Raw genomic sequence first — 11,369 nt, 5'->3', positions numbered from 1 at the left:
TGGTGTTAATTAGCAGAGTCGTAGTCACAGACACATACGCACACAATTATTTGATAACGAACCAACGCTTTTCACTCAAACTGCTGTCACAAAACTATGGCATGCTATGATTAATATGTGCATAACAAATTATTAGTATAGCCAACAAATTTTACAAATTGTGCTTCTTTCACATACCATGTATGTATATTCCATTGGGCATGGAGGATAGACAGCATTGATTTATTTATCCGTTTCACTGTGTGAGTGCTCACTGTCACTGTCAACAAAAAGGCTGACGCGCCCAGAGTCTCGAAACGGCCGCTAAAAAAACGTCAAATGGCCAACTGGCCAAGTATGCACGTCCGTAAGCACTTGTGGGTTAAGGTGGTGGTCATTTATGGGCCAAGGTCGTTCATATTCGGTTGCCTATGTACCACTGGACATGCGGTACATAAATACATGCATACATATGTATGTATATTTGTATGTATACTTGTAGTATGGATGTAAATACATGCGTATGCATTATGTATGAGGAAATACTTGAGCTTTATACGCATATATGTATGTTTCTATAAATATATATACATATGTACATATACTCGTATGTATATATGTATATGTAGCGTTGTTTTAATAACAACCTTTTCTTTAAGTGTGTACATATATACCTAAATAATGTGCACAAATGTTTATCTGCTAGCATTTGCAACAATATATTTTTAGACCTGGTTTGGTTCTATTTAAAATGTTCAAAATATTATAAGGTGAATTTTTTAGTTTTTTTTAGTATTAAGAATGAATATGAGTACAAGTTCATAAAACTACTAGTGTTAGTAAGTAGTTCGTATCCTGAAATGTATTTATAATATAATATAAGCAGTTTATAAATAAATAGCTTAAATATATATATATATATATATATATATATATATATATATGCTATGCAAAGTCTGCTTAGCACTTGAGCTTAACTGTACCAAGACAAAAACAAAAAAAAACAAAAAAAAAAAAACAAAAGAACAACAGCAAGAAGTAACAACGATTCAAGAACGATTTGAAATTACGGGGGTGTCACGATTCGATTGAAAGTTTAGAGAAAGTGTAACTCTGACCGCGTATCGACTTCCGCTTGAAATATCACATAGAAAAAGGGTTAAAATGTTTAAATTCCTGGCAAAAGGCATGCCAGTCGAAATTGGTTGCATAGAAAACTGATATAAAGGGGGATGGGCAGAGACAGGGGCTGGGCTGGGCTGGGCTAGAAACAGAGTCAGAGCCAGAGCCAGAGCCGAGGCATAATGCTTCAAGACAAGGGCCAACGGCACGGACAGTACACGGACAGGGTGAGGCAGTGGCTCGAGTATGGGCACCGGCACCGGCACCGGCACGGGCCACTGCCACCGCCACTGAAAACGTTTTTGAAGTTGGGTGGTGTTGATGTGCAACAAATCAATATGGAAATCAATAAAAAAAAAAATGTATCCAGCAGCCGTCACCCTCTGCAGTGCTAAAAAACGCACACCCCTCACAGTCTACATACATACTTGTAGGTATGTCTGTGTGTAGGTAGCACGGAGGTTTGTATGTATGTTTGTGTGTTTTTGTATTTCTGTGTGTGGGTAAGCGATAAACTATGCAAGGGATGCTTAAATCAATCCACAATATTCCTCAATACGACTATAGCGGGGGCCACATATGCATATCTATTGGATTTAAGCATTTAAGCATGCTCAGACTCATACTCAGGCACTGATTCAGAATCAGAATCAGGTTCGGGCTCGGGCTCAGGCACTCCACTTTTTTCTTTAATTAGTTAAATTGCATTACAAATTTATATTTGTAGAATGTGGGCCTTAACGCAATACAGTTGGCGTTCAATATACGATACAAATTGAAAACAAGGCACTATTTTTTTTAAATAAGGAAATCTGCTGTGTCTTTCTATTCGAAGCTTATGAACAGCAATAATTTTGCTTTAAACAAAGTATCTTTCATATATGCATTTATTTTTATTGGAAAATTATATATTATTCATATTTCTTTTTCTTACATTAAATTTTAGTTCACAACATTTTCCAGCGAAGCAGGAATAAATAATTGATTGAATAAATGACCTGCTAAATGAACAATTTCTTAAACAAACAAACTAATATGCATGATTTGTTTTAGAATAAATCTATTGTTTTTTTTTTTTTGTTCTTCAAAATCAGGTGATCTGGTTTCTTTTTCTTCCTCTAAAAACAAGAGTAAAATACTAGAGTCAAGCGAACCAACTCTTATATGTAAGTACTGCCAAAAGTCTAGCCTATGTGTGTCTATTTATCTCTATGTGAGATTTTAGAGTGGACAGACCAGAAAAAGTATGTCCTTTCTCGGACCTAGGAAAATCTGAATACCATGTTTGGTTAATACAGACGGGCATGGTTATTTTAGCTCGTCCTGTCATACAGATCAAGAATATATGTATCTATAGTACATTGTTGTAATTCGCATTAAACTGAAGCATTATTTCACCTATTGGGCATAAAATAAAAATAACAATAATTGTCGACCAATACCCTATAGCTAAGAAAACTTCCGTCGCTGTGTTAGAGGATTGTTATATGCGCGCAAAGCGGAAGCGAAAAGAAGAAGAGCCAACCCGGTGCTGCAGTTTGGGGAAGGTATACGGACATAAAATTATTTCGTTAATAACTTTTCGCAAAGTTAAGGTAGAGAATTATATATAAATTAGGTACGCAACGTTCGGTTTATTTAGCTTAGTATTGTAGAAATTCTGAAATTTGCGGAAGATAAATTCAAGAAATAAAGGACTAGAAGAGTTCAAGTTTTGTCAATATCGGCTCAGCTCATGTCTAGCTGTGGTTATTAAGATAATATAACTTCTATGGGGTTTGAGATGCTTCCTTATGTTTTAATTACATATAATATATGTATAATGTATGTATAATATTAATAGTCATATTAATATTAACAATTGACTACTATTGAGGTAAAATGCAATACATTTAGAATCAGTGCATAATTTTGTTACACGTGTGTTTTGTTATGAATTATTAATACGAATGATTAATGTATATTTTCTTGAGTTGCTCATAATTCTATTGCTGTAAGTTAGCCTAATATATAATTAATATAATATAATATTATATATATTATATATATAATTAATATATAATTATGGCACACTTGTCGCAAAAACACACACTTGAACACAAAAGATGAATTCGGAAATATTTTGGTTGGGATTAAATAAACGAACAAGTTGTATACAATAATTTTTTTCTAAATGTGATTCAGTTATGTATGTGTTAATGATTAGTTCTAGTAGTACTGCATTAATCAATATATAATTGTCTATTTCATTAAAAATAACAACATTGTACAATAACAACATACGCAGTTTAAATTATGATTTACTCGGAAATGAAATGTGACTTATCCTTTTATACATAGTTTAAAAGATCCAAACATTTCAGAAAACTTCCTGAAGTATTGCCGTAGCATTGTGGGAAGCAAACTTTTAGCTTATCCTTAGATCTATGCCTAAATTTATTAGGCTCTACAGAAAAGTCTTATCTAAGTTTAAATCGCGTCATAATATTCAAATGAATTGTTAAAGCCCTGCCATATTAAGTATAGCCGAGTATAGCTCGGATAAGTTTTTATTTTAAGGACACACAGATTCTTTGACTTTACTTACACACTTGTATGTCTATAAGAGCTCGATTTGTTAACTTTGAAGAATCAGAAGTAGTCGAAATTGTATCCACCAGAGAGAGTTCCTACTCCAAAAATGTGTCTTTAACTGAGCTAAGTGATCCTCACTGTTATGTATAAAGCTACTAAAGCTACTCAGGCATTTTGAAAGTAGCGCAAAGCTGTAAAGGATTTGTTCACTATATCGAGCCTTGATTATGTCGGACGTGCCCTGGTGTCCTTCCTTTCCACAAAGGCCATTGGTATACTTACTCGTTTGTACATATGTACATACATATATTTGGGCCATGAAAAGCGAGCGTATGTTTGTAGCATGTGGTTCCAATTCAAAGAGTTCAAAGAGTTGCAAGTGTAATGCGCGCAAACATACACACACACACACACGCACACAAAGACATAAGATACACACACACACACACACACACACACATTTGTGCATTTCTGTTTTCACGGTCGCAAATGCGCTTTCACAAATTGCAAACTAAATGAGATAGGGATCGCAAGAGGGAGAGGGAGAGGGAGAGGGCGAGGCAGAGGTGGGGGGAACTACTCATTAGACAGCGTTCTATTTTACGGCATACGCCGGCACCCTAAAAACGTTAGAGCAGCCACCTTGCAAAAAATGAAAATAAAAACAACAACAGCAACGGCAACAACAACACGAAAACAAAAACAAGGAACAAAACAAAAAAAAAAAAAAGAAAGAAAGCAAGTCCACCAAGTCACCCTATAGTGCGTACATACATACAGCGGTATATATGTATGTATATATATATTTTGGATAAGTGTGTACACACACACACGCACGCACACTTACAGACGCATAGACACACTCAAACACACATTTTTTATTTCGCAAATAGCCTCTCAGTCTGAGACAGAATGGGAAGTCTCGGAGTTGGAAGTCCGTCGCGAGGGTACGTGTATAATCATTTATTTTATTCTTGAGCCATATGAGGGTCACACACGCACACACATGCACGCTCGGGGGGTGCACACAAACTCGCACACATTAAGCACGCACATAAAAAAGGAAAAATTAAAAAAGGAAAACTAGGAAGCAGCCTCATGGCTAAAGCATAGAAGTAATAATAAAATAAAAAAAAGAGTCACATTGCAGAATCCACAGCCCAAACGCCCTTTCCTTCTTACTTCATGCACGAGAAGCGCCACAAGCCCAGGCATTGCCCAACTACCACACACACACACATACATACTTACATACATACATAGCTTCATATAAAGTCAGGCTCCCCAATGTATGTGTGTAGCCCCTGCACCCCGCCCCTCCCGCCCCATCTCCACCTATCCACTTCTTTACATTTCTGTCAACTTCTGTGCTCCACGAAGTTAGCGTCAACGTCGCTGGCAGCCTTTGGTTTTCTTCCTTCTTATTTATTTTTTGGCATCTTTTTTTATTTTGAGAAATTCAAAGTTACTATAAAAATTAATGTTGTACCCTATTTGTATCTCACCAAAAAGACGAACGTGGAAACGGAGCAAAAACAAACCCCGCAGCAAACTCACACACACACACACACACACACACTCACTCACTCAGAGCCACTCACTCACACACATTCATAAATATTCCACGCGGCTGGGTGTTTTTTTTTTTTCATCACCGTGGATGATCTCGGTTTTTTATGTATGTACGTATTTTTTTAATTTTGATGGTGTAGGGTGGCGACGCTGTCGCTGACGGTGGTGATGGTGTTGGTGACGGAGACGGAGACGGGGACGGGGACGGTCCCGTCCCGTTTGCTTTTCGTTCTGGCAGAAGGTGGCAAAAATTGCCCGCTCCCCCCCTGGTTTTTCAAACGCGCATTCTTGCCGCTTGCCGCCTGCCACCGCCTGCCGCTTTTTGCGCCACCACCAACTTCATTATAATTTTGTCGGGGTTGTTTTTTCCTCCGTTTTTTTTTCCATTTCATTCTTTATTCGCCTTTCGTTCGCTTCGAGAGTAGACCGCTGTGGGTCTTGCAAATACCCTACACACACACACACACACGCATGCACACAGAACACACACAACTCATAAAATGTGGGCACAATGTATTTCGTCCTGACTGCTGTTTGTCAGGACATTTGGCTGTCTGCAAGGCTGAAACAATACAAAAGAGGAAAAAAAACGACACCCCCAGTTCATTTTTTTTTCTCCACTCCGTAAAAAATTGGATAAAAAATGCTTGGCAGTTTTAGCATCCGAAATTTCTAACATTGAATTATGGAAAATCGATTTTTTGTTTTTTTTATTTTCGGTTTTGCAAAAATTAAAGGACGTTCATATCAACTGGAGAGAGAGATGGCAAAATTAGAAATGTTTCACACAACAAATTAAATGTGTGTGTATCCTATGTACATACATACATACATATACATGTATACGTATGTATATATATTTGGCAGAACATGGGAAATCTGCATACAGGGAAAATCTACAGTGTATATGGGCATACTTGTATAATGTTTGCCTTCATCTGTTAATTTCGATTCCATGTAGCCACATATGTTGCCATATATGCGACATTTTTGGCAACAAATATCAACAAATTTGACATCAATATGGGGATAGTTTGTTGCTTTTCAAAATGCATATCGGAACTGCTGCTTCCATTTCCCTACACCTTCGGACAGTGAGACGGTGAGTGGCATTCTGCCAAATGGAAAGCGTTTCAACGGAATTGAAATAAAGAGTAGCATACATTTGGGGTTCTGTTTGCGGTTTGCCAAACCGATTCACTGATTTAAAGACTCTTTTTGCCAAAATTAATTAAATAGCAACTTGAATTAAACGTACAATTCATACAAACACATCTATTTGCCAAGCAATCGCGACTTTTTTGAGGGTGAAATGCGAAAATAACTTTTAATTCCGGCCAGACGGCCGGACTGCCAGACGAAGAGGATGTTTGAAAACAGATAAAACTGTCGATTTCACGCTCTTTTTCATTTTGCATTTGGATTTTGCCAAAATGTAGTTGCTTTTTTTATTTATTTCAGCTGAATAATCTAGCTGTGAAGAGTCCAATTGGAAAGCAGCTGAACAGCCGATATAACGACACCCCAGCCCCACTGATTCGTAGTTAAGAGCCTGTTCTAGAGAGCTACCCACTTCACAGATGTTCTAATCTATTTTGTATTTTATTTTCCAACTCTTCTCAATTATCTGCTGGTTTGTTTGTTTTGTCCGCAAAATGTGTATATCATAGATCTGAGATCAATACTTAGGGTCTATAATTACATAGTTTACAAATTTGTTTACTACACTGAATAGATCTGGAAGCAACACTCTCTTTTGTATCCGTATCCCATAGTAGTATATATAAATATATGCAGGCATTGGATCAAATCAAATATTTAGGTGTATCTATTTATGGTAAATAAACGTATTTTCGCTTTTAAAATCTTCTATTTCAATTAAATTTAAATACAATTTTTAGCTCATCTGCTACGAAGTTACGAATCGGATGGTTAGAATAAACTGAAATGAGTCGAAAGATTCATTTAATATACTTGTATTGTGTCTTTGGAAACAGATACATATATTTTGAAGTATCAAACCAAATACACATGGAATAGTTATGTATTTTGTTAAATGTATGCAATGCACCTAATTCGGTTTGTACATACTTGTAGTCTTTTTTACACGGTGTTAATTTAACACGTTTTGAAAATTAAAAATTGTATATACAACTATGGCAACACGCCATTATTACATATGATCAATGTCTTTTTTATACGATTATTTTACACGACTTTTTGTGGAACCAAAAGAAAACAGAATTAGTTGTATTTAGCAAGTTTTTATTATTATCAAAGGGCGTAGCTTGCAGTTTTTTAAACATTTTATGAATTTGGATGTATAAGCTATTTATTTTAGTCGAGCAATAAGTAAAAAATTCGACCATTTCTTATGAAAACATTATTAAAAATAATAAAAAAAAGACTTGTATAAAAAGAGCTTATAAATAGAGTCTTCACGAAATGTTTTTTTTTTAACTCTAATAGAGAAGAGTCTCCTTTTCCAAATGTCAAATATCAACGGAATCGAAGCACATGTCGAAAGAAATTTCCTCAACTTAGTTAGATTTTATGAGCATGCCTATCAGATAGTATAGCTTGTTAAACCCTGTACCTAAAGGGTAGCAGCATATTTTACATAGTTAAGTTCGAATGTAAGGGGTGAGACAGGCCCCACTATGTATATATGTGTGTTCATATATTCTCGATCAGAATGACAAGATTTTAGATATAGTGATGTGGTGGGTACTTTCCCATTTACTGGGTGTAGAGGAAAGCATCCAAGACTGTTGCCCAATCATAGACACACCTAAAAGTGTATGTGTGTGTATAGGTACGTTTATTTTGTGTGTGTATGTGTGTGTCTGTATGTATTATCTATGATTTTCTAATGAATCTATGCAAATAATGACCATTAACGGTAGATTGCATCCATTGTTCGTTTGCCCTCTCGCTACCTCTACATCAGGCATACATACATACCTACACACATATATACAGCTATATATCATCACACGTAAATACACACACGGAAACGCACACAGACACACTTGCGAGTTGTGCTCCGGTTTTGTCACCCCCGCCATGAAATGGAAATTATTTTCAGTTCGATCGGTTCCAATAGCGGAGCAAATTCGTACAGTTCCCTTTTTTTTTAGAGGGCAGCCAAGTCGCATGTGTGTACACACATATGTACGTGTATGTATGTATGCATGTGTGTGTGTGTGTGTGTGTATGCACACTCACCGAATCTTACACCCGCACATGCATAAATACATACGTACATGAGCACGTAAGGGGTTATTTTTTTTACATACAGTTCTTGTTTTCTTTTTTTTTTTTTGCTTTATGTTTTTTTTTGTACTGCAAGAAAGTGGGTGTAATTTTTTTGCCATCGCGCGCGTGTGTGTGTGTGTGTGTGTGTGTTGTTCTTCGTTACTCTAGCCTGTGTGTTTTCGGAACTTTTTTAGTCAAAATTGCGCATCTGCACCCTGGTCCTGGTCCTGGTTCTGGTTTTGGTCTTGGTCCCTTCGAAATGAGGGTGAGGACAAAAGACGACGACTACGACTGCCACTGCCACTGCGACTACGAGTTCGACTTCGACTTCGACGACACCACGACCCACAACCCACAACCCACGACCCACGCATTCTCATACTCGCGCGAAAAAATGTGGCCTGTAGACATACAAGTGTATATGTATATGCATACATTTTCCATATGTACATACATATATACATATATATGTATTTATATATGTATGTATGTGTTTGTAGCCATGCAAAGTTCAGATTTTGAAGTGCTCGCATACTTTAAAATGTTGCTTTGAAGTTGTGTAAATTATTTTCATCAATAAAGTTTTTTCGCACACACACACACACACACACACAGACACACCAGCACACACATACACAGACACAACTTCTTCGTCATCCTCCTTTTTTGCGTCGTCCTCTTGCATTTTTGTCGGATGTGAGAGTTTGATGTTAGAATTGTTTGCATTTGCCCAAATCTGCTCTGAACGGTCACACAGCCATGCAAACATACATACATACATACCTACGTACGTACATACATATAGTATATGTATGTACATATATATGTATATGTATGTATGTATGTATGTATAACGCGCACTCATACATTTACATTTACATATTAGAGAGCAAGAAAATAGCCGAGAAAAGGAAAATAAAAAACTCTTGGGGGTGGGTTGTTCATTCATTTAAACTGCCGTTATGTGCATACAAATACAATGTGCCATCTTCAATTCCATCTTCCTTACTTCCTGCTTCCTTGGCTGCCACAGCCACAGCCGTTTGTTAAATTAAATGCAATGCGCCACTGACTCTACTCTCTTCAACTGACTTCAACAGCCGGCCACTGGACATCGGACAGCGGACATTGGACATTGGACATTAGGCACTGGGCTCTGGGCATGCCGACTAAGGCAATGAGCATGAGCCAGCGATTTGTGAGCGCCTTTGGTTACAGCTATAGCTACAACAACAACAACATTTAGTGCAAAAACCATTTGGCAAACTTAGATTCATTTGCCTAGTAATCAATGCGACTGTGGAAATTCTCATTGAATGACTGCCTGACTGACAGACTGAATAAATGAATGAATGAATGAATAAATATGGTGGTCTGTGTGCTCCGTGGCACTGATATTAATGTCATATAGTCAACGGAAACTGACACTCTTAGGCATTTTGTGCAATTCCATATCGCTAAGCTTCCCCTATTCTACTGAGTTGATGAATAAACCGTTTAGTAATACCATCGCTGCTAATTGATAATGCAATTATTAGCTACTATTACTTATCGCAGCCTCAGATCAGTATATGGATAGCTGTTTTCTTGTGCACACAATCACCATTCTAACAAAGTTTCCCTATTATCAACTCATTCTAAAACTAATTCAACCAAATGAAAATGAACATCCATTTTCTTCGCTTCTTATTTTCATGGAGATTTTAAATCCAGAACACTACCGCTTTAAACCTAACCCATTGCAGAACTTTCTTCAAATACTATACATTTAATTAAGCTAATTGTTTATCATCCTCACTAATATATAGTTTCAAGGGCGTACGCAGCACTTTCCAAAGGAGGCAGCCAAAAAATTAAAATGTTGTTTAGATAATGCACGATGCGTTTAAATAATAATTTATGCATACTTGTATGTTCAATAGAAAAACTTCAACAAATCCAACTCACTTCCGTGAATGTGTAGTGGACATCATATTACGACATTTTTTAGGGGACAAGGACCCCCTCCTGTTCCCCCCTGCGTACGCCCTTGCATAGTTTTGTATACCCTGTACCCGTAGGGTAAAAAGGGTATATTAGGTTTGTGCAAAGTATGTAACATACAGAAGGAAGCATCTCCGACCCCATAAAGTATATATATTCTTGATCAGCATGACGAGAGAAATCGATCTAGACATGTCCGTCCGTCTGTCCGTCTGGATGAACGCGAGGATCTCAGAAACTATAAAAGCTAGAATAACAAAAGTTGGCATCCAGATTCTCCTAGGTCCGAGTAAGGACGAGTTTTTTTATTTTTTTTAATTTTCCCCCCCTTCCCCCGCTACAGAATTTCGTCAATAGCGTCCACATTTCAAATGCTATCTAAACCAAACTTTGCACACATAATTTATATATAATTGTCTACTGTTGTTTAAAGTTTTATTTAATTCGGTCAATTCTAAATAAAGTTATTAGCAAAACAAATTCTCGCCAGTACAACCCCCACAAACTGCAGCAACAAGTTCGCTCTTCTTCTTCCTCTTTTTACTGCTGCTATGGGCTCATATAACTCAGTGACGGAAGTTTACCTGGGTACAGGGTATTACACTGTCGGGCTTGCTCGACTGTAGCGTTCTCTCTTGTTATATTACTTGCAAGTAACTGACTTGAAGAAAAGTTTCCTCAGAGGTGGGGAAGAGGAGAAAAGTGTAGATCAACGTCTCTGTCATTGCCCAGCACTAAGCAGGCTGGTGTTCCTTGCTCCAGGGTAATCCATTCTAAACGATCCATGCAGATACCAGTAATCAAGATCGTGAAAATAGAGATCATTAGAAATACTAGCCATCGCAACCTAACCCAACTTACTTAGACTTTAATTAATTACG

Source organism: Scaptodrosophila lebanonensis, unplaced genomic scaffold (assembly GCF_003285725.1).
Source record: "Scaptodrosophila lebanonensis strain 11010-0011.00,11010-0021.00 unplaced genomic scaffold, SlebRS2 tig00000098-arrow-pilon, whole genome shotgun sequence".
Lineage (NCBI taxonomy): Eukaryota > Metazoa > Arthropoda > Insecta > Diptera > Drosophilidae > Scaptodrosophila > Scaptodrosophila lebanonensis.
The sequence above is the reverse complement of the archived record's forward strand: the minus strand, read 5'-3'. Positions refer to the sequence as shown.